The sequence below is a fragment of the Ursus maritimus genome, unplaced genomic scaffold (assembly GCF_017311325.1).
Source record: "Ursus maritimus isolate PB19 unplaced genomic scaffold, ASM1731132v1 scaffold_10, whole genome shotgun sequence".
Classification (NCBI taxonomy): domain Eukaryota; kingdom Metazoa; phylum Chordata; class Mammalia; order Carnivora; family Ursidae; genus Ursus; species Ursus maritimus.
Window position 1 is genome coordinate 54,277,535 of NW_024423344.1, and position 26,462 is coordinate 54,303,996.

A 26,462-nucleotide genomic window follows, 5' to 3' on the forward strand; every position below is an offset into this window, starting at 1 on the left:
AAAAAAAAAAAAGAAAGAAAATACAAATTTCTACTTACTGGATTGTTACCCATTGTCTTAAGACAGCATTCTGAAAACAAATGGGGCAGTTCACAAACAAGAACAGTGATTTCTTTCTTTCATTCTTTCATTCTTCCTTTCTTTCTTTTTTTCTTTCTTTCTTTCTTTTTTTTTTTTAGATTTTATTTTCTCAGTAATCTCTACACCCAATGGGGGACTCAAACTCACAGCCCTAGGATCAAGAGTTACATGCTCTACCAACTGAGCCAGCCAGGCACCTCAAGAAAAGTGATTTCTATTTGAAAGTTTTCTACCATAAAAATTTGAAGTTGTGTGGGTTAGAGATGTTTCTGATATAATTCATCAAAAGTAAAATAAAATATAGTATTGCTTTTTAAATAATGGCTCAACTTAAATTCACTTCCCAGGCAATTTTACTTTAAGAGTAGAGAAGAGAGAGACATATCCACAGTCTTAGTGAAAATGTCAAATTTTCACTAATACAGCTTTCCTCACACTTCTAATTTGCCTACCTAAGAACACTAGTCATATCTTAAGGTGGTAAATAATTTAGCTTGGACTTAATTCAGAATGTTTAAAATACATTTGAAAAATAATTTTTTTCTCTTTTTATATTTTTCTAAAATAATATGTATAAATTTAATATGTATAAATTTAACCTCCCTTAAATCAAGTTTAGATCTTCATAAACCAACAATATGTTGAATTGCAGAAAGTATTAAACTAACTATAAGATAATTTAGTTGATTTATAAAACCAATGAAGATGTTAAGTCCTAACATTTTAAATCATATAACAACATTGTTTCCATTTGGATGTTTAATGCTTTGACTTAATCCAGATGTCTTTTCATTGTTTTTACTCTTCATATAAACTCTGAATACTGTGTATCTAAGATAAATATTCACATTAATTATATAAAATGATCTCATTTTAATGTTTAATAAATACTTGCACATAGAACAGATTAAGAACTGTCATACCATTGAAATAATACAGAACTTGATGCATTTCTATATCATGTCATTAATAGTAAAAATTCTAAATAATTCATGCCCAATTTTAAACATGCAGCCTATCCATGAACACAGTGCAAACTATTTACCTATCCAAATTTTTTTAAGTTAATAATGAATATAATAGAAAAATAATTGGCGGTCTTATAATTTGTAACCAGTAGCTCATGTTGATTAACAATAGAAAAAAAGAAAATGCTAAGATGCAGATGTATGTGATTATCATTTTGATTTCCCAAAGCAACTTATCTAATTATATGGAAAATTATTAATTATCTTCAAATAAAACAGTCGTCTCCATTGTGTGCTGCTATTATGTCAGTTGATTCACATATATATATATATATATATATATTTAGGATGGAAAAGTAAAGATTCCAGTGTCATATCAATTACTCAACAAGTACATATAAATAATATATTCCTCAGAAATGTCATTGAAACTCCAACACAGTTTAATTTTCTAGATACCTACCTTTTAAATTGTAATTTTTTTTACTTAATTCTAAGAAATACAGAATTTATATTTAAGATTTTCATTTTTTAAACTCTTTTTGGCCATTTAGAGATTAAATGCCACAAACATTCATAAGATGGTATTACTGCTCTTATAGTATGTGATAATAGATAACTACTTGGGGCACCTGGGTGGCACAGCTGGTTAAGTGGTCGATTGTTGGTTTCGGCTCAGGTCATGATCTCAGAATTGCGATCTTCAGGTCATGAGATCAGCCCCGTGTCGAGCCCTGCATCAGGCTCAGCTCAGAGTGGAGTCTGCTTAATTTTCTCTCTCTCCCTCTCCCTCTGCCCCTCCCCTGCTCACTTGCGCTCTCTCTCTCAAATAAATAAATAAATCTTTAAAAAAATAAATAATAGACAAACATCATTATTCTGTATGGGTAATATGCCAAACAATTTATATGTCATTAGAATATCTATAGGATATGGATTATATTACACACAGTCTTTACTGCAGAAGGAGAAACTAAGTCTCATCCAGCTTACATAGTTTGCAAGTGATCAGGCTAATATTTGAATTTGTGTCATTTGGTTCCAGATCCTCAGTTCCTCATTACTACTAAGCATTTATCAAATACTAAATTAGTATTAAGAACATAAACAAGAAAAAATAAGTCCTTGAACTCACAAACCTTTTTTCTTTTTTTTAAGATTTTATTTATTTATTTGACAGAGATAGAGATAGCCAGTGAGAGAGGGAACACAAGCAGGGGGAGTGGGAGAGGAAGAAGCAGGCTCATAGCAGAGGAGCCTGATGTGGGGCTCGATCCCAGAACGCCGGGATCAGGCCCTGAGCCGAAGGCAGAAGCTTAACGACTGTGCCACCCAGGTGCCCCTGAACTCACAAACTTCTTTCACAGTATAGTGTTAGAGGTAACATTAATTAATAAATGATATGATAAATAGAATAATGAACAAAACCTTATGAGATTGTCAAGAGGAAAGGAATCACATATATGGCATCTGAACTAAGTTCAATAATTAGTATCCTTCCAGCAAGTAGTAAGAAATGTTATCATAGGGTGCCTGGGTGGCTCAGTTGGTTAAGCGACTGCCTTCGGCAGTAGTATAAATGATATTTTGACATATCTACAAATCATGCTCTTCATGATAGAAAGACAAAACACAAAACAAAACAAATGAAAAACCACACCAACAACAAGCAAAAGAGAACAAAAATTCTTGCTTATCTCATCTATGAAATTCAATTTTATCAGAAATCCATGACTTTATTGGTACTATCAACTAGCAGTCACTTAAAATTAAGTTATGTGGGACAAATGTGTTACATAAGGTTGCAAAATGGTCCTAATTCTTTATCACTTCCCTTGCCATATGGTTTTGCCATTCTAATTATTGCCTTGAGCATGTGACTTGCTTTAGCCAAGGGGTTTTTAGCAGATGTGATACAAAATAAAGGCTTATGAAAGCACATGTACAATTGAATTTGCTCTTCTTTTTCACTTCTGCCATTGTCATAAGAATATGCCCAGGTTAGCCCACTAGCAGAGGAGATGTGTGGGCTAGCAATAATTTACTTCAGTGGTCCCTACTGAGGGCATCCTAAATGAACAGACAGCTGGCCAAATCCCAGTGTGTAAACTAACCCAGCCAAGGTCACAAAGCTGCCTCACTGACTTCTAGATGACCCCGAAAATATGCGTTATAAGCGCTATTGCCATATGCAATCATCATTTTGGCAAGAAGAAACTAATCCCACTCCCCACACTTCATTTAGTTGCATCAAAATGAGTGATAGAATAAAATAGAATACCTTGTTTGATTTTAAATATTTGTTTATGTGTGATTTTACATATACATGTATGAGTTTCATCCCATGGTTAGATAATTTATAGGCTGTGAAGCACTTTATATCTACCTTTCTATGTGCTCCTTAGAGTAGAAGTCCATTAACAGCTTAAAATTGTTTTTCAATTGTTTTGCAATTTTTCCCCCAGAAAATAGTTATTTTGCCACAGTTTCCTATCACTGTTTTTGTAATGGACACATAAAGTATGAAAAACATAAAAATTTAGAGAATTAGTGAATAGGAATGATTTTTATTTAAAATAAATTGCAGCAGCAACCATTAAAAGAATTAATTTTGTCTGTCTCTATCCAGATTTTGGGAAGACTGTCCTGTGAACACATTCTGTTAGATTTCTCAAAAAAATCATTAATTTGATGCTTTTTAAAACATTCTATTTCTTGTAAGGTTTTTTTTCTTTGCTTTTCTTCTTTTGTTTTTTTCATTTTTCTACGTTTATGCAGAAACCAGAAGCCTTTTTCTCTGATTATATCTAACTGCCTCTGTGCAATAATAAATAGAATCCTCAAAGAATAGCCTTCTCTCAAGAAAAGGGGTGATGAATTAAGTGGTGTGATAAAAATCAGAATATAGTTACTCATATAGCAGGGCTTGGCCTGGAAAGGACATGAAAGATCTTTAGGGGTGATAAAAATTTTCTGTGTCTCGATTTGGGTGGCATTTACGCAGAATGTGCCTATGTTCTTGTACACTCAAGGTTTATGTACTTTTTATAAATTATGCCTCAGAAAAAAAATTTTTTTAAATAAATACAGAACTGATTTTATTTCTTAATCATTAATCATTCTGTGTGTCTATTTTCAAATATTGGATCACCACTATGCTGAATTAGGCAGAAGCACCCTCACAAAAGTAAGTCATGATTAGTAGATAGCAACTGTGTGAAGGAAATGGCATTGCCTTTTATTCGGCAACCCTAAATCAGAGGTACAAAGTTTGGAGAGCAAAACATGGGTTGTTTTCTCCTCCTACTACCTACTAGGGGAAGATACAAACTGCTCAATGAATGCAGCTGTCCTGATCAATAGTCCAAAGATTGGGAGGAGAGGAGGGTAATATAAAATCTAACTTCAAGAATTTACCAGACAAGATAGCAAACTAATACAGGCTACCCCCAGTCTGCAGAGCCCTTCCCTTTTAAACACATCAGTAATGTGAAATATTTTCATATTAAGTTTGTTATAAATTACTATTTTTTTAAAAAAAATATTTTATTTATTTGAGAGAGAGAGAGCAAGCAAGAGAGAGCATGAGCTGGGGGTAAGGGAGAGGGAGAAACAGACTCCCCTGCTGAGCAGGGAGCACAGTACGGGACTCAATCCAGGACCCTGGGATCATGATCTGAGCTGAAGGCAGACACTTAAGCAACTGAGCCACCCAGGCGCCCCATAAACTATTCTTAAGATGAAAGGAATTCTGAGGCTGTTTGGGTATTCAAAAGGGGGAAATACTATGATTGTATTCATGGTAGGTGAAGATGTCTCCCTTTGCCACACTGTTGCTGCCATATACTACAGCCAGTCTGTATTTTCTCTGTATTTAAACCTAGTACCTGTGTCCTGGACAGTTGCCTGTTTTTTTCACTTAAAATACATTTGAATAGGGAATATAGTCACATGACTAAAAAAATAATCCATGAATTTAAATGCCCCTCTTCCCTGATAAATTTATTTTGTACTTTTGCAGTGCTAATGTTTATGGAAGCATAGAAATAAATTCTTATCTTCATTTTTTTAAAGTTTTTATCTAAATTCCTGTTAGTTGCATACAGTGTATTATTAGTTTCAGGTGTACAATTTAGTTATTCAACACCTCCACACAACACCTAGGGGTCATCACAAGTGCACTCCTTAATCCCCATCACTTCTTTTTAATAGAGGAAGTAGGACATTTGATACTCTGTTTCCTACATGGTTGTTTGATTAACAATTTATCTGGGAGAAAATTCAGTATCTTCCATAGTGTACCCTCATTCCTTTTCTTTTGCAGTGTGTATTATTACATTTGTGGATATACAACTATTTATTTAACCAGTTGTCTATGGCTGCATATTTGAGTTGCTGAGAATAGTTTGCTGTTTCAAACAAAGCTAAATGAGTAAACTAGTACATAGATGTGTACACATTCATATGTGTAATAATTTCCCTAAGATAAATCTCCAGACATAAAATTTCTGGGAGAAGCTGTATATACATGTGTAATTTTGATCTATCCTGTCAGTTTCCTCTCCAGGAAGTTTGTGCCAGTGTACACTCCCAGCAGTAACATATGAGCTACACTGTTTCCTTAATCTCACAAAAGAGGGTGTTACCAGCATTGGATCTTGTCAGGTGGATGGATGGAATATTGATGACAGAATAGTTTGCTTTATTTTTTACTGAGGTAGAATTTACACTTAGTAAAATACATAAATCTTAGGTGTACAGCTTGTACAGTTTTTAGATATGTATGTATGAATTTTCACATATGTTCACCTTATGAACACCACCCTAGTCAATATATAAAGCAGTCCCAGCATCCTGGAAGGCTCCTTGGTGCTGCTCTCTAGCAGTACAACTTTAAGGACAACCACTATTCTGTCTTCTACCATCAAATATTAGTTTTTCTCATTTTGCACTTAATGTAAATGGAATATAATAGCATTAGTGTTGTGGTGTATCTGGCTTTTTCCCTCAATATTATGTCTGTGATATTTATTCATGGCATTGTGTACACAAACTTTTCATTCATTTTCAATGTTGTACTATCCCATCGCATGAATATGTCACTATTTTATCTATTTAATGAATAAATAATGCTTGAAGCAGTTCCCATTCTTCGCTATTAAAAAATAATCTCCTAGACGTGCTTTATGTGCATCCCACAATATTTAATATATTGATTTTCATAATCATTACATTGAAAACATTTGCTCACTCATATTGGTATTTTCTTTGACCCATAAGTTATGTAGATTTGTGTAGCTCAATTTCTAAACATTTGGTGATTTTCCAGTTAGCTTTCTAATGCTGCCTTCTAGTTTGATTGCACATATTAAGAGAACATACTTATAAGTAATTTCAAAGTTTTGATATTGGTTACTACAAGTTTTATATTTGAAAATGTTAATTTCAACATGCATTTGTAAAGATTATGTTTTGCAGATGTTAGATATGGTGTTTCACATATCTCAAATACATCAACATTTAACCATGTTATTTTAAATTTCCAAGTTTTTAATGATTTAATTGCTTGTTTTATCAGTTTTTAAGAGAGGTTTGTTAAAATGCTTATTGTGGAATTTTCTTCTTCAGCCTTAGTTCTGTAGAATCTTCATTTTTTTTTGGAAAAATACTCTTAAGTGTATAAAATTTAGGATTATTACATCTTCTTATAGAAGTAATATTCCTAATCATAATAATATATCTAATATTTAGATGGCCATCTTTGCTTCCTTTTAGTGAATGTTTGCCTAATAGATCTTTTTCTGTATATTTATTTTCAGTTTTTCTGTACCCTAATGTATGTGGGTGTGTTTTATAAATAGCGTGTTGTTTATAGATTGTAGTAAACGTGATTTACTATCTCATTAATCTTGCCTGAAAATGTATGCATTTTATGAAGATTTTAGAAAATTTGCATTTAATATATTTGCTCATAATTTCATGTTTAAATTTATTATTCTGCTATTTTCTACTTTTTCAACATGATCTGTGTTATTTCATTCCTCCTTATTTTCTTCATAGTAATAATATTTATTTTTCTTCTTATATTTTAATTCTATTTTTTTCTGTGCAGAATGAATATAACTGTTTTAATGTGTACCCTGGAACATTTTATTTATTTGATTATGAATGAGTTTAAGAAAATTTTCATAGGGGGTATTCACCCTTTTTTGTGTATGTGAACTGTCTGTTCATATCCTTCAGCCGTTTTTGTGCTAACTTGTAGATTCTTTTTTTAAGTTTTGTAGATCTTTATCTGGGCTAAAATCTTTTGCCATGATATAAATCTTCAGAGAAAGATTTCCTTCTTTGCACTTTTTGCAATTGAATTTTTAAATTTAATTTTGTAAAGAGAAGCATAAATTTGCATGTAGTTGTGAGAAATAATACAGAAAACTCTCATATCATATACCCTTTATCTTGTTTCCCTAATGGTAACATCTTGCAAAACTAAATGCAATATTGCAACCAGAATATTTACTTTGAAATAATCCACATACTTTACTTTTTTTCCCTTAATTTAACATATACACACTCTGTGTGTGTGTGTGTATGTGTGTGTGTGTGTGTCTTTAGTTTTATGCCATTTTATCCCATTTCTAGATTCAAGTATCTACCACCACAGTCAAGATATTGAAAAATTCTATCATTGCAGAAATCCTCCTGTGGTGCTTTTATAACCACACAAAATAACCTCACCTCCATCATCTGTCCCTAAACTCTTGGCTTTTTTTTTTTTTTTTTTTTTTTTACTCATCACAATTATCTCGTGATTGATAAAAGTTTTTGAAAATAACAAGTGTATTTTCTTTTTCTTTCCTTTCCTTTCCTTTTTCTTTTCTTTCTTTTCTTTTCTTTCTTTCTCCCCCCTCCCTTCTCTCTCTCTCTCTCTCTCTGTCTTCTCTCTCTTCTCTCTCTTTAGGGCTAAATAGTATTTCATCGTATATATTTTATATCTCTGGGGTAAATACTCAAGTATGCAATCATTGAGTCATGTGGTAACTGCATCTTTATTTCTATAGGAAACTTCCAAATTGTTTTCTGTAGCAGTACATTTTACATTCTCACCAGCAATATCTGGTGAGAGAACAGAGTGATCTGTTTTCTCCTCCTTCTTAATTGCATTTAGTGCTGTCATTATTTTGTACCATCACTGAAGGGAGTCAGAGTAAAAGGTACTTACTTGGTAATTTGGAAATGAGTGGAGTCTGTAAGATGAAAAGCAAACAAAAAATCATATAACAATTAGAGTCTAGTTGATACAGTTTTCTTCTGTAGGGATATGTTAACAATTCTGGAACAACTGTATGTGAATTTTTAAATTAAACAACTAAATAAATGAACAGTGCCTTGCTCAGCCAGGATTCTCACTGTTGGAGTTGAATGGGTTAGAAGTAAGCAAGGGAAGGAGGCCAAGATGATCTGTTTGGTAATGGATTAGAGTAGATGACATCAGTATGAACTCATGTTTAGCTTAATGTGGATACAGATGACTACGTACAAAAATATTTATAGATTGTGTACATATGAAGGATAGTATATACATATATTTTCTTGTCTGCCAGCTGAAAAAGGTAGAGAAGCAATGCTATCCCAAGAGCAACAAGCACAATCAACACTCGGAAGCTGGTTTCTGGTGCCATTCCCCAATGAAGAATATCAAGGGTCCTTTGAGAAATGGCTTATTCTAGAACTAGGGCAGGATGTATATAGGATGAGCCTGGTACATCTTGTACCAGAAGGAAAGGCAGTACTCAAAGAAAATTTAAAGGATGAGTATATGTCAAAGAGACATAAAAGCCAAATGAAAGAGATTCCAATGGCCAGAGCTAGAAATAATTTAAGCAACAAAGTAAGTACAGTAGAACCTCACCAGATGATCAAAAATTAACAATAGTGACACTGAAGCTCCATTTTTGTGTGTGCAGAGAAAGGCACCCTTGAAAGAGTATTGGAACAGAACAATAGTAACACATTTCAGCACAAGAGAAAATGGCATTTTGGGGGGAATAATATCCTTCCAAATTCTACCTGATAAAATTGACTTAATGGCTTTTTACAGTGCACCAATGATGTAATTAACTACACTGCTCATAAGTATACAATGCCAGCAAAATCATACCAAAGAAGAAGACCTATTACAACTTTCTACCTTCATCTACCCCAACCTATAGGATCAGGGATTGTATTGGTGTTATGGCAATAAGGCTTTTGAAATATATTTAAAACTGGAAAAATACATGTTTAGTAGATAAACCCAGCAGGAGTCTTGAAATAGTATATCTTATATACTAGGTAACTTTTTATATTTTAGAAGAAGCTTATTCTAATTTTTTTTATATAAAGATTTTATTTATTTATTCGACAGAGATAGAGACAGCCAGCGAGAGAGGGAACACAAGCAGGGAGAGTGGGAGAGGAAGAAGCAGGCTCATAGCGGAGGAGCCTGATGTGGTGCTCGATCCCGTAACGCCGGGATCACGCCCTGAGCCGAAGGCAGACGCTTCACCGCTGTGCCACCCAGGCGCCCCTATTCTAATTTTTTTTTAATTAAGTAGGCTCCACACCCAACATGGGGCTTGAACTCACAACCCTGAGATCAAGAGTCAAATGCTCTACCACCTGAGCCAGCCAGGTACCCCTAGAGAAAGCTTATTCTTGAACAAAAGAAATTATCAAGCATAGACACAAGAAACTTAGGTTTAAAAGTCCATGAGAATCCTGATAGCAGTTTTAAGGATAAGTAAATTGAAGTGCTTTCTTCAATTTACAAAGACCGTATAGAGATTGCCCTAATTCCGATACAGACATTATGAGGTCCTTTTAGAGAAATTGAAAGCCTAACGGAAAATATCTACTCCAAGTCAAATAGCCCTTTATTATCTGCTAGTAGCTTAAGAAAGACAATGTGTTTTAATCAATCATATACTTTGTACCTGTAAATTCATACAAGTATATTAAACCAATACAATCAAATTTCAGACTGCTGTATAAAAGTTATATCAATAGGCTCTACAGACTGGGTTCTCCATCTTTGACTCACAGGCCAACCAAGGAATCCTAGGATTAAAAAAAAAAAATCCTCTTTAAATGTTACTAGACAACTAATAATAAGTACCCTAACTTTTTTATTTCTATTTCCATTTTATTCTTTTATAATAAAGCATAGCACTCATGAATATACAAACAAGCAGAATAATCCCTCTTCAAACATGCAGTTTTTAACTAGTCTGAATAAACTGAGCAGGGTAATTTTCATGCAATGCACATACAACAATAAATGGACAACTTCATTTTGTTGATAATCACTCTTTGTGAAAAAAACATGCAAACCAAGGTTATTGTCAGAGGTAGAAGTCTAACAACAACAAAAATTCCAAGAAAATAGTTCATCCATAAAATAGTTCAGTTTAGCCAGACAAATCATGTCTTGCAGAATACTTGTAACATTTCACTCTTTGTGTGATATATGACGCTAAGACACCTGCATTGGCTTCTTTGACTCAGGTGTCCCCCAAGCCAAAGTCTAAAAGCCTGATTCCATTGTTAGCCTGATAACAGTCTCTCCTGTAATAATAGCAATAACAGTTTTGCTTACAGACCACCTACCCATGAGAACTGGTATCTTTGTCCTATTACATGTTGAGATACAAAAAAAAGAAAAAGAAAATAGAGCATGTTAAGAGGCAAGAAGAGATAAGTTAGACCTATTTTAATTAACACATTTAGTGAAGAATCCTCAGGAAATTTGGTAAAGGACCATGTAGATATCTGTGACAGCATTTCTATCAGAAATCAGCAAGTGCAAAGGCTGTGACCATGGGTATTGTTTTGAGAAGTATCAAGTAGGTCAGTGCATATGAAGTGAATGAGTAAAGGGGAGAGTGGTAGAGGATGACCCCATGTCATATAACTAGTAATTTGGATTTTACTCTGGCTTCAAAAGGAAGCCATTGGAGCTTTTTGAACAGAAGAATGAATAATATCATGTGTAAAAAAAAAAAACCCAACAAACTATTTTGGATGCACTGTGAGAGAAGTTTCTACTTTCTATCTCTGCCCTATCTGTGTGTGTGGTTTGTGTGTGTATGTGTAGATAAATAAATCCATATATATGTATTATATATATAAACCTATATATAATATTTTATATACATAAAACACACATTTATAAAACATAAATATAATTTTTAAAATATATAATACTTGGTGGCCTGTGTTTTTAAGATAAGTATTTTGAATGTATGGCAATGCAAGTGTTTAGAATGAACACTAGTTACATCAACTAAATGAATTAAGGAAATGAATGAATGAATGAAAGAATGAACAAATGAGTGAATGAATGAACAAATAGATTAATGAATGATTTGGAGAACATGTTCATATCATATAAATATTTTGTGGTATAGATGAGCACAAGATACATTATGTTTTGGTTCAATCAAGTATTGCTAGGCAATTATTTTGAAAGAATAATTTGCCTAATTTACATATATTTGCACTTGGAGTTTAGGAGAGTCTAAGTACTAGCACAGAAAACAATTAGCATGCTGAATTTGTTTTCAGAGTTAATATTTACTGCAGAACACAAATTAAGTCACATTTTAAACCTAGAATTTCTATCATGTACTTAATAAGAAATTCTCCAACAAACTGTTGTTCATGAGTTTTTTAATGTATCTGGATGAACTGATGTACTATATTTGAAAAACTTTCCTATGTCCTGTGTCTGAATTGTCCTTGGTCTTCAACCACTACTGTAATTGATCAAGTAATTGTACTACTTATTTTTTTTGAACTGTGCATTTGGTAATATCTGATACAATTACTCAAACTTCACCTTCTAGTTTTCTTTCTTATATAAGAAAAAATAGTAAGATTAAATTACATACCTTAAATTACAAATACAGGCATTTTCAATACTCAGTTCTCATAAATCTATCACCAAATACAGAAACAACCACACTTTTTTAATCAACTACTTGATTATAAATATACTTATTATGTCACTTTAACATTTAAATACGCTGCTTTGCTTATATGTTTGTCACTACACTCTATGCTGTAAACCCATTAGAATGAGTGCTAATATTTTTCTTGCCTTTATATCTTGTACGTCTGCAAATTGCCTGATCTATGGTAGTAACTCGGTAAATTTTTAATACTTTTATTGCTATGTCATTCAAATTCCATAATATTCACCTCTTTCAAGTTTATAAACACAATGAATTTCAGTATATTTACACAGTTCTGAAACTATCATCACAATCTAATTTTAGAACATTTCCATAATCCTAAAAAGAAAACTTGTGACAAGTTATAGTTACTACCCATTCCCACCTCCCAATAATAGAAAGACATTATTTTCTGTACTATAGAATTGGCTTTTTTGGATATTCCATATGAATGGAATTTTTCAATATATGCTTTTTTATGCATTGTGCTTCTTTTACTGAACAACATAATTTTGAGATTCATGCATATCGTCAAGTGTATCAGTTCTTCATTCCTTCCTATTGCCAAATAATATCCCACTATTTGGATGTATCACAGTTTGTTCGTCACCCGTTGATGAGCCTTTAGGTTGTTTCCACTTTGGGCAATTATGGATAATGCTGTGAACATTATTGCACAAATCTTCGTGTGGACATGTGTTTAATTTTTCTTAGATAGATATGTAATAGTAGGCTCTCTTGGTCATATGGCAAATCTATTTTTAACTAAATAAGAAATTATCTTAGTATTTTTTAAAAAAATAACTGCACTAACGACGTATGAGGGTTCCCATTTTATGCATCCTTACCAACACATGTTATTGTTGGTTTGTTCATTATAAAAACCCTCAGCAAAGTGGGAATAGAAGGATCTTTTTCAAACTTATAATGAGCATCTATGAAGAATCTGCCAGTGCCATTATACTTAAAGATGAAAGACTGAATTATTTTCCCCTAATCTCAAGAATATGGCAAAGATAAACTCTCATTATTTCTATTAATCATTTTTCTAGAGATTCTTTATCATGGTTCAGTAAGTGGGAAAAAGGGGATTAAGGCATGCAAACTGTAAAGGAAGACATGAATGTCTTTATAGTCTTTATAGATGACATTATCATTTTTGTAGAACATCCTGTGGAACACTCAAAAAGTTAAAGCAACCAAATAATGAGTTCAGCAAGTTTATAGCAATTTTATATTCAACATACAAAAATAAATTTAATTTTTATAAACTATCATTGAAGAGTCGATTTTAGAATTTAGAAAATCACCGAATAGCATCAAAAATATGAAGGACAAATCTGTCAAAAGATATGCAAGACTGCTATTCTGAAAATTATAAAACATTAATGAGAAACAATAAAGGACACAAATAAATTAGATATGCTGTGGTCATGATCAAGAGATACTGTATTGTTAAAATATCAGGTGTCCTCAAATGAATCTATAGCTTTTAGGCCATTCCAATAAAAATTCCACTGCTTTTTTCCTCTTTTTTTTTTTTTTTGGTAGAAGTTAACAAACATTTTAAAATGTACATAAAATTCATGAAATAGAGGACATCCACAACAAATTTGAAAAAGAAGATCCATGTTAGAGAACTTACTATGATAACAAGAACAATTTTAAAGCCTCAGTAATCAAGATGATGAGATACTGGCATAGGGACAGAAGAATAGGTCAATGGAATAGCAAAAAGAGAGCCTGCAGATGGATCTATACATATATGTTAAACAGATTTTTGAGAAAGTACAAAAGCAATTCAGTGGAGAAAGAGTAGTCTTTTGCACAACATACCAGCAGAAAGATTGGATATATACATGTAAAAAATACATACATACCTACATATATACCTCTGTACATTCCTTACAACATATACAAATATTTACTCAAATGTAGCAAAGATCTCATTGTAAAATTTTAAACTATAAAACTTCTAGAAGAAAGCATAGGACATAATTTTCGTGACATTGAGTTAAACAGAAATTTCTTAGGTATGAAACAAAAAGTAAATTTGTATAAAGATAATTGATAAATTAGACTTCATCAAATTAAAAACTGCTTTTTTTAAAAAAATATTTTATTTATTTATTTATTTATTTATTTATTTATTATTTCTCAGAGCGAGCGAGAAAGCACGAGCAGGGGGAACAGCAGGCAAAGGGAGAGGGAGAAGCAGGCCCCCATGGAGTAGAGAGCTCAATGCTGGGTCAGAGCTGAGCCAAAGAGTTGCTTAACCAACTGAGCCAGCCATGCACCCAAAACTACTGCTCTTTGAAAGACATTTTTAACAGTGTACACAGGGTGCTGACTGGGAGAAAATATTTTTAAATCACTTACCTAATACAGTATTTTTGCCCAGGATTTATAAATAACTCTCAAAAATCAATAGAAAGAAATATGGAAACCCAATTAAAAATATCCATGAAAATTGAACAGAAAACGATGAACAGATATTTCTAAACGGTAAATATAAATGACAAGCACAAGAAATGTTAGGTCACGAATGGCATTGGAATTTTTTTTAACAATCTGAAAGAGGAGAAAGAATTATTTTAAAATTGAATTTACATGGCTATGTTTTAGAAGTAATTTTGGTAAACTTTTATATTAACATTATTCTTCAGCATTTTGTACAATTTCTGTGTATTACTTCCTTTGTATAAATTTTGATAATTTATATTTTCAAAAATTCATGTCTTACACTGTTTTGCAAGTTTATATGAGTTATATGAATTCCCTTTAGTTCAAAAAATCATACCTAACAGCCCTTATTCAAGTATTTTTATTTTCTGTACTTTCTCTACAATCAATATATCTGAATATTTTGTTAGCATTTTAATAATTTTTATTTATTGTTGTTTTTTAAAGTTTATTTGCTTAGTAATCTCTCTACCCACCATGGGGCTCAAACTCATGACCCTGAGATCAAGAGTTGTGTGCTCTTCTGGCTGAGCCAGCCAGGCATTTCTTAATAATTTTTAAAAGTAGTATCTTAAGATATATTTCAGGGGTGCCTGGGTGGCTCAGTCAGTTGAGCATCTGACTCAAGGTTCAGCTAAGGTCATGATCCTTGGGGTTCTGAAATTGAGGCTCACATTGCACTTAGCACAGAGTCTACTTGGGATTTTCTCTCTCCCTCTCTTTCTGCCCCTCCCTCTATTCTCACTCCCCCCCCCAAAATAAATAAATACATCCTTTTAAAAAAAGCTATACTTCAAAGTTATTTATTTTATAGTAAACTTAATCATATTTTTACATTCTAATACGTGATCTATATTGCAATAAAACACATTTTCTCTTAAAAGTATACCCCAATATTTTCTTATCTATAAATAAACAAATATAGAACTTTCATTTTCTTTCAGTAACACATTACCAGCATAGTACCCTCCTATTACCAAAAGTAACACCAATGGTAATTATTTAGGGATGTCTAAATATCTCAAACTTACTATTTTTATTTTAAGTCAGGGACCTTATTTCCTTTTTTGGTAAACAGGTTTTCAGGTGTTCAACCAATGAAAAACTAAGGTTGAAATTGTCACATTCATCAAGATATTGCCGTACTCATCAAGGATCTTGTATTAACATATTCCAGTTTTTTTAACTTAATATTCAGTATGAACAAAACACTGTCTTTCAAATGAGTCATAACAATTTTGGAAGGGACTCATCAGCAATCAGAGCCTTAGGAACTACTTTTGGATAGTGTGCTATTTCAGAGTTATTGAAACACACTTTATGAGGTAGACTAAAATATACCAATTACAATACTTGGAAAATGCATTTTGTGAATTGCAATCATAATATCATTATTTTCTACTTTTTTTCATTGGCATGAAAACTAAAAGAATATCCTCATTAACATGTATTGCCATATATTATACTCATTGAAAGCTTATAACATTTATGATTTCTGAAATTTATCTTGAATATTTCTGTTTCATCTTTGCATTAACAATTTATTGATCGTGAGGAGAAAATGGTTTCTTGGAATGCTTATAATTACTTTTTCTTATATATTTATTATAGCATGTGCTATAATTTTAATTTTTACTTAAAAATATTCTAATAGAGAAAAGGGAGTCTCAAGCAGAAAAGAATGGTAATCACAACAGTATCTAATGTGTAGATGTTAGACTAACTCCTTCTGTCTGTATTTCATTAGGAAACTTTTTTTTGTGTGTGAAAATCCAGGCAATTCCTATAAAATTATCCCATCCCAAATCGAGTGATAAAAGATAAATTAGTCTACTATATAGTTTTTAAGATAATATTTACTGGATACTTTGTTAAAAAAATGTATCGAAGAGAGTTTGACGTATTATTATACTCCTTTTGCTTAATTGCTCTGTTGGGCAAAAAAGAGTAAAATAATAGGGCAGAGGGCCACAAACTGCTCAGGTCATAGTAGTCATTATTGTCAATATGTAATAACATGAATAAAGCTCAAACTTCTAGCTGTTTTATGAAAATGTGAAATTGCATTTCTTTAAATAAGTTATCATATGTCAGCTGTTTCAGCTATGTTTCAAGATTGTCAGCTATGCATCAAAATTATCCCATATTTTAGTATCAGGTTTAACACCTACATTAAATGCAGCATGCCTAGATATGAATATGCCCTTGTGTTTTTGAGGTAGAAATTAACTATGCTGACTTTATCCTGTCTTAAAATCAACACATGTGTTGCAACTTAACGTCATTATCAACTAACATTTAAAGGCTTTAAATAACATGTTTTTGAAGAGTGAATGAATTCCAGTGCAAGAGCCTGAGTAATTGAATCTGAATTGACTGGTTTTATTGGTTGGGGAAAAAAATAGAGTTTATTATGACAACTCTATTTAAAATTGTCTAGTTAAAATGTAATGTGAGAATCTCTATTAAAGACTTTGGCTTCAGGGCTTATTGCAGCATTGTAAAAAATTCTTTAGGCTAAAACTTGATGGATGTTTTCGATGAGTTTATTAATTTACTACTCTTCAGTTTAACAAAGCGGTATATTAATGAATATTAGTAATTTTAGTTTAAGAACCAAACTTTAAATAACTGGCTTAAAGAAATAATTTCCACTCGTCTTTTTTGCCCCTTTTTCTAATTTCTCTCCACCAAAGCTGAGCAATATCTCAAGACTGAATTGCCAAGCAGTGTTGTGATAAAAGAATGAAAGCTTGGAATTGAGAGTAAAATAACTCAGTTCCATTTAAAACAGGTAATACTTCAGAGCCATCAAATCTAAGAAAAATACAATGATCCATCATGTAAAATTAGCCTAATTCCATGTGAACATGAATATTATTTTCTCACTTCTCTGAATAGGTCATTATTTTGAATTTAATAATTTTAAAATTCCCAAGAATACCATAGAAATTGATTTTCCCCCCTTACAATCTCTTTTTGAAAGAAAACGATTCATGTATAATGATACTTGTACTCCTGTCTGATCCAATTTAACTTTAAGAGGAATTCATTATTCAGTGTATGTAGTAGGTTCTATTTAATATTGCAGTTCTTCAATTATAAAAGGAAACTTAAACAAGTCTTGTCTTCTCAACTCTCTAAAGTCTTTGGAAATTTTTACTTGCTAAGTATGTGAAATTTTTCCTTACAGAACAGTCCCTATTATTTCTGTTCACCAGTAACTGGCTGATTTGATTCTAAAATGTCATGGAAATAAAACTTACTCATGTTAACTGAAAAACAGAGGAAGCCACATTTTGTACAAAATGAACTACATGTAATCATAATTGGTCTTGCATTTATTGCTACATTCAGGCTATAGCAGAATAGCATGATGGAGTTACTCTATAAACCATATTTTTCAATATAATCTCCATAATTTTTGTTTTAAACGCCTTTTAGTCATACATATAATACTTGAGGCTTCTTAAAAGATGTAATTTATTTTACCATGTGTTATTTATTTATTTATTTATTTATTTATTTATTTATCTATATGTTATTTTATTTATTTATTAGTACTATCATTTTAGAAAATAAAAGTAATGCTAACCTGTTTTCCATAATATTAAGTTATCCACATTAGCTATAATATTAATTTACCCACATTTTTACTTATTCCACTAGAATTTATCAGAATTCTATAGGAAAAAAATGTATGACTCTAATTTCTGTGTATATTTTTCAGTGCAACATTCAAATATATTTAAAACAATATGATGGCAAGTAGCCGAATCCTTTTTTTCTTCACTTAATACTTTTAGAATTCCTTAAATTTAACTTGATATATTTATTCAGATGTATACAGAGCTGACTCAAAGCACCATTTCTCTTTACTATCCTAGAGGGCATTGCTTCATTGTTGAATGAATGGATATTTGGACACAATTTTAACCACATTCTCTTAGTATCTGGTGTTAATCTTATATCTATCTATCTGTCCATCTTCTTCTATCATTCTTCTTTCTAGCCATCTTTTTTCTTTTTTTTTTTTTTTTGAGTGGAAACAAGATTAGATCACAATAAATTGCTAGTGAGGTATGTGGGTTATGTTCAGTAAGACATTCCATTTAATAAACCATTTTACCCATTACTAATTTCTAAAAAAAAAAAAAATTAATAAACCATTTTACCCAATTACTAATTTCTAAAAACTCATGAATACACTGAAAGAGAAAAGAAAACTGCTGAAAATGGAAATTATTGAAGAACCCTCATTACTGATATAAGGTAGTCTCTAGAGAATGGGTAGAAATAAATACTGATAATGAAATCCATTTGACAGACTTAATTTCTCAGGCATTATAATTGGTAACATGGACACTTTATGGAAGATCAATGTCCAATATAACTAACTGTTTCTAAGGAATATTAAATTAGATTTTCTTCAACCCAACAAGCAAACCTCTAATAAATAAATAATGTTGGTGACTTAATATCTCTATTGTGGATGGAATTTTTGTACCTCCCCCCAATTCATATGCTGAGGTTTCCTTCCTTTCTTTCTCTTTCTCTCTTTCTTTCTTTCTTTCTTTCTTTCTTTCTTTCTTTCGTTTGTTCGTTCTTTTGTTAAAAGATAAACTGAGACATTTAAAAATTTTTAAGAGTTTATTTGAGAAAAATTCATTTGAATTGGGCAGCATCCAGTTTAGCAGATAGAAAAGAACTGTACAAAACAAAAAACTTTTATAGGCAGCAGGGAGCAGGAATAAGGAAATTACACTAAGGAAAATGGGGGATTGACTATTGCAAGGTCACTTTCCTTTAGGGGATGGCAGGGGTCTATCAGGCAGTGCTTATCAGGCAATTCCTGATTGGCTGATTTAAGATTCTGTTTCTGGGCATGCAAAAACTATAATTTAGCCTTGGTTTGGTGACTTAGTTTGGAGCTTAGCGTAACTGACTCCATTTGGGGTCTACTATCTTATTTTTAGCACCCTAATATTATGGTTCTTGAGGTACAGCCTTTGGGAGGTAATTAAGTTTAGATGAAATCATGAGAGTAGAGTCCCCACAATGGGATTAGTGTTCTCATAGGAAAAGGAGGAGAGACCAGAACTCTTTCTCTTTCTGTTTGCTATCTGTGGACACAGAGAACCAGCCTTTTGCAAGCAAGGAAGAGAGCTCTCACCAGAACATGACCATGCTGACACCCTGATCTAATTTCTAGTGTCCAGAAGTGTGAAAAATAAATTTCTGTTGTTTAAGCCACTTGGTCTGCAGTTTTGTTACAATAGATGAAGCAGACAATCTCCAAGAGTAACTTGATTTTTCTTTAAAATTGATATAACATCTGTACCCATGCCCTGACTTCTTGGGATTATATTGCAAATATCAAATTAGTAAATAATTGAATTGAAAAAAAATGGAAATAATTAAGTTATATGCATTTGTGAGTTGAGGTCCTTTCACTTGAGTTGAATCATCATTGAATTGATACTGCTTAATGTCATTCAGTACATTCAGTGAATGAACTAGGGAGATGGAAAAGCAGTCTAAGTAAAATTAAATGTAAAAAAAAATGACATATCTATTTATAAACTTTCTTTGGTTATGAAACTGCCATTTATTTTTCTCTATATTGTTCTCTATTCTAAACTTCACCAGCAATTTTTAGCCTACTCCCCACCAAAGTATTTCAGCTATTTATTTATTTAATCTCTGGTAACCCTTGTTTTCATCACTTCAGTTTCAATCAGACCAAACAACTTATTATTTTTTTAAAAAATATGTTCACTCAAAGGAATTTTATTACCAGATATTTTACATAAACAAGGTAATTTGAGACATTGCAGGTGGACTAGATGAATACTAATTTATCTGGTCTTCATCATTACTTATTTTACTGGAAGGGAAGTATGAGTAATTGGTCATTAAAAAATAAAATGTAAATATTTTTTGAATGTTTCTTTAAATGTTAAACTGCTATTTAAATAAGAATGCAAATTGGAAGAAATTACTATGGAGAAAAGTAGAAAAACCAACTAAAGTTGATGAATGCAGAAAGATCCAGTAAAGGGATAAAATAAGATGACAGAAAAACATACCAAACAAAAATTAAAAAAACAAAACTAAACAAGGTCACAGAAGTATTTTGGGTATCCTCAGTTTACTCCTCTATACTCACTTTCTTTCTCAATACTTCTTGTCTCTGAGCACAAGTTACCTGACCTTTGTTTCCGGTCTCTTGCACTCTAGTTCCAAGTGTGTTAGAAAAGATGAGAATGGGAAAATTAGGTTAGAATAATTATTGCCCTGGATAAGTATTTACGGTATTGCAGTTGTCAGACAGTTTCTCGCCTGTCAGAAGGCCCTCCTCCCACATCTGTTTCCTTCAGTTAAGCCTAGTGTAGTGGAGCACTTCACTTATTACTAGTTTTAGGATAATATACTATCACTTGCCATTTCCTCACATCCTACTATATCTTTGAAATCAGTGCTATTACAATTATTAAACTTTCCTCAAGTACTCAATTTGGGCGTCCACCTCATTCAGGTGGGCAGGGCATCCTGTCTAATACAATAGGTGAATAATCAGTCATATCAAGGAGGTAAATTTTTATCAATCTTGTTTGATAAGTAAAGATACTCAATGTTTTATTTTGTAACTATCACTGAAAATAAAATGATACTGAAAGATTGCCTATAAATTTGTGAATAAAATATATCAGAACAAATCAACAGAAAAGAAAATATAAAAATATTAAAATCATAAAAATGAAATATGGGATCAAAATTTTTCTGCATATCTGGGGAAATGGAATAGGCAACATCAGAAAAAAGGTTGACATAATTAGATGACATGTGGTTGGGTCTATAGTAGGGATGTTAGATTTAACAAATACAAATGTATACACAGAATTAAATTTGAATTACCGATAAACAACAAATAGTTTTTTAGTAAAACATGTTCCATCAAATGTTGCTGCTTAACTGAAATTCAAATTTACTTGGTGTCTTAGTTAGTTCAGGCTGCTATAACAAAATACCATAGACTGAGTGGCTTCAGCGACATTTATTTCTCACAGTTCTGGAAGCTAGAAAGTCCAAGATCAAGGCACTTGGCAAATTCAGTATCAATTGAGGTCCTGCTCCCTGGTTCACAGGTGGTATTCTTATTGTTTCTTCAGCTGGCAGAAGATGCTAGAGAGTTCTCTGAGGGTATCATTTATAAGTGCACTAATCCATTCATGAGGGCTCTACCCTAATGACTTAATCACCTCCTTAAGGTCCCACTTCTAAATACTATCACATTGGGGATTCAACATACATATTTTCAGGGAACACAAACCTGGACATTTAACTTGCAACCCCAGCAGGAGATGCAATATACGTGTACTACAGACCCCATATTCTATGAATGCTTGTTAAAATGCCCACACCGGGAAACAGGTACTTCATAATCACAAGGGATTGCCATTAATCCAGTAGAGATCAGTCAGTCTCTTCACTAATTCTCTTTAATGTGCTGTTGTAAAAATATGGCCCTGGTTTTGGGATGGAGGCTTTATATTGTGTCAGTGATAATTTGACCTCACTGAAGTACAGCAGGCCATTTATAAACAACTGATGCCAAATTAATTAAAACAAACTTGCTCAAGATGTGGTTAAAAAAACAAAAAAAAAAAACACAAAACAAACTTGCTCAGATTCCCCCAGTTAGACATAATTTCTCAAATGAACACACTAGTTAACTAGAGACAGATTGATGTTATTGATTCCAGAATGATTGGAAGCAATTATTGTCCTCACTGAAATAGAAGGATTTTCATTTTTCTTCAGGTGTTTATAATAGTTCTTTCAATGCCAACTACTCCCATAGACTTACTAAATATTTTATAGAACATTATGGTACCCATCATTGCTTTTTAATACCTTACTTTACAAACAAACAAAAACACCTTACTTTCCAGAGTAGATAGTAAAGCTGTGGGATACTTTCTAAGAATTTCACATCTTTCTATAAACACTAACATGGAAAGCAATTAGTCTTAAAGTTGATTGGATGCACTGTTGAAGGTTAATTTATGATGAAAGTTACACGATATCTTACAAATTTGGGGTGTTTTCCTGTCTAATTTCATGTTTTCTATACCATGACCGAGAATGTAAAATTTGCCCCATAGCGTAATGTATAGCTAGTATATATATTTTTGTTCAAAGTCAGTTCGGGTCCCTTTACTTTATGAGGACCTAAAACAATGGATTCTTTCTACAAGCTACTAAGGCAGTAAGTAAGAATATTGGAGACAAAATTTGTTAAAAGTCTATTTTATCTGGCATCTCTTTAATTTAATATTATTAAGATAATATTACTCATGTTTTTAACAGATGTTACTGTTATGATTTTAATTCCTTTCCTGATGAAGCCTTACTCGCCACAAACCGTAAAATCGGTCTTGTAATTTGAGTACTTCTAAAAAGAAAAATATATAAATGGTGGTTATCTGGTCCTCATTTCTCATACAGTTGAACCTCCTCCATCTTAAATAATCAAAATAATTAAAGTGAGAGCATCAAGTTATATTTTTCCTTTCTTATCTGAGGCATTAGGGAAAGGCTTCCTCTGTTGTCTTACAGAAATATAAAACACTATCTCCATCTTCTATAGTCAAAGCCATTGAAGAGAAAGATCCATTATATATATATTTTTTCTCTTATTTGAGGTATGAGAGATAGGCTGCTTCTATTTCCTCATACAAGTATATACACGCTAAAGAAGCAACCACTTATTAAAGTAAGCAGAGTAAATAATAACACTTGCCCTGACGGTAATTCACTTGTTATAACTTACCTACATTATCTTGAAGTGATGTAACAGCATAAATCTCATGTACTATGTTCTCTTATGTTCAAAGACATTGTAAGTTAATAGAGTTGATAAGCCATAGGATTTTTCAGCAAGATTGTCCATGAATCTCCTAGAGCAGCTAATTAGAAAATAAAGGGGTAGAATTTAAGATACTACTTATAATAAACTGAATGACAACTTAAGGGAGAGGATGTTTCTTTCCTGTTAGTCTGGGTTCTGCTAAATTGAACGATTTAGCTACCACTACTGGTTTACAAGTTAGAATGACGAGTGTTCATCTGAGGATCCCTGTGCAATTGAGCAAAGGCAAAGATAAGTTACTATGTTACTAGGGCGGTTAATCTTGACTACTGAGGGGAAAATATGGTCACTGTGGGACAAAGGTGTTTGGAAACCAAGAGTAAATGTGGAAACAGAGGGTTTTCCACAGCACATATTGTATTTGTTCACAAGGTTTAAATTAATAAAGCTTTACTAGAGTTCTGCACAGACATCACAACAAACAAAACACTTCTCTGTCTCTTTAGGGACTAAGCTTTGAATCATACTTTTGAGGCAACTCACTTATAGCAAAGAATACACAGAATGGACGGTAGAGAAAGACCAATCTTAAATGTCAGTAATGCCCTTGTGATTAGTTTCAGAAATAAAAATACTGAGATATTAGGCCATATTCCATTTTTTGTTTTGCTGTATAAATTTACATATCTCAAATAACTTATTTTTTCCTTGATTCTTTCGTTTCCTGCTATTACACATAAAATGTTACAAAGGGCTGCAAAGTTAAGCTTATTTCAAGGGTTATAAAGTATATATATGGAAAATGCAATGGACATCAGAGCCAGTTACCTGAAACATGAAACTGGATGATGGCTTACCTGATGCTGGAGCTGGCATTGCAGTGTCTTCTTTTGGGGGTTGGTTAATATTTTGGGACTTTTTATGGGACAGCCTAGTTAGGTTGGGAGGCATCATTTAAAGATGCAATGCAATTGGATAGAAATATATGTGTGTGTTTGTGTGTGTTGAAAGGGAAAAAAAATCGGGACTATAGAGGACATTTGTAGTTATTTATTTTTTTTTTTTTTAGTCTTTCTAAGGCCATACAAATTTCCATTTGAGAAACTACTTCTTACCAGAGTGTAGTCTTGTTAAATGTATAGTCAAAATGCTCTGCTTTTCTTTTCCGAATCAGATGCCCCTGACTCAAGCTAAGATAATCACTCTATTTCTTATAAGGTGCTGAACCTCAGCTGGAGTGATAGAATAGGAAATGAAGTGTAAATTGTTATTACAGCCTACATTGTCCTAAATTGCTTTCACTCCTCCAGTGGTTCTTGTTTTGCTTCCAAGTCTTGATCTCCACTCTCTACTTTTACTAACTATGGTTTACCTTCAGCCTATTTATTTTTTATTTAACTTAGTTAGATGCAGATTCCGGTTTCTGCAACCAAATAACCCAAACTTATGCAACCATAGTAAGGAAGCAATAATCCATTCATATTTCACTCTAAGGGGATTGTTTTAACAAGAGTCAGTATTGAAAACTATTCAATTCCTTTTATCATCTATGAAAGACAATAGTATAGTTTGTTACTTTTACATATTAATGTGCTGATTAATACTATATATTAATATAGTAAATTTTATTAATATTCTGAAAGCTATTCTTGAAATGATTTCCATTATGAGGGAATGTTAATATGGTAATAACTTAGTAGTTATGCATTCAAAATTGAACTGTGTGTAAGTTTTTAAAAATTACTTTTGGTACTATTGCTAATTTAATGAGATTTTGATATGAATGTTTCCTAATTTTTTATAAGTATATATCTCAATATTATCTCTTATTACCTTGCATTGATTATCATTGAAATTGTCTGTTCTATAGTTTGTCTCACGACTTTTGAATACTCTATTCTGTTTTATATTTCCCCATTCTTTTTCTATTCCTGTACTTGAAGTAATGCAGAAATAGAAATTTCTATTAATCCAACTTCAGATTCACTCATTGTTTTCCTTCAGCTATGTCAAGTGTACCGATGGGCTTATTAAAGCTACTCTTCATCTCCATAACATTTTCTTTTCTTTTTTGGAGATTAGTATTCCATTTCAATTTTTCTTATTATTTTCATCATTCAGTTGAACTACTTACCACATCTTGCACATTGTTTTTTCTATTAGAGTCTGTAACATGTTAATCATAGTTATTTCTAATTCCATTGGTTCCAAATCTATATCTTATTGAAATCTGATTCTGATTTTTCCCCTCTTTTAGACTGAGTCTTGTGTTATCTTTTTGTGCATCTCATAATATCTTGTTGAAAGCTAGATGTGTTAATAGGGAATAGATAATGATGCAGGTATTTTGAATGCTTGAAGATCATTCCTTCTGCTGGGCATTGGGTGGATTTGTGTTACTCTAGTCAGAATTTGGGGTAGGTTTGAAGTTTGTTGTCAGGTTTAGCTTCAGTGTGCCTCAGAATTTAAATTCTTCTAGGGATACCTAGTGTTCAGTTTGTAGGCTAGTTTGTCAGAGTTGTTTGTTTGTTTTTTTACCATTGTTTGCTCACTGAGAGAATTTGTCTCTTTCGACTTTCCCAGAAATATTGCACTGTTATTTTAACTCCATCTGACATGGTGGTGCGAACTGAGTTAAGGAAGTATTCTCTGTTGTGCTGATTAAGCTTCTGTCTATATTAGGCACAGGGAAACTGTGTATTATATTATGTGACTTTTCAAGTGTTCCTGCCTCCCAACTTGCCATAATGTTAATGCTAGCATATATTCCTGCTCTTCTCCCAGAGTAAAACTTTTTTGAACTTTTTCTTGCCCTAGTTGAAATGGATTTCTACCAGAACCCTAAAGAGTCTTTTCTGTTTTGTATTGTTTTGTCTTTTTTTTCCCCATCCCTCTTCTGTTTTTAGATTAAGGTGTTTATTCCATCGTAGAGTTAGATGTGAGTCTAACAGCAGCTCTTGCTCCCTTTGCCCAGTCAGCACTAGGAAGGAAGCTTACTTGGGATTCTCCCTTGTACTTCGTGTGAGCACTTAGTTGATGTCATGAAGGAAACATCTCCAGACAGGGAGATGCAAACTTCTT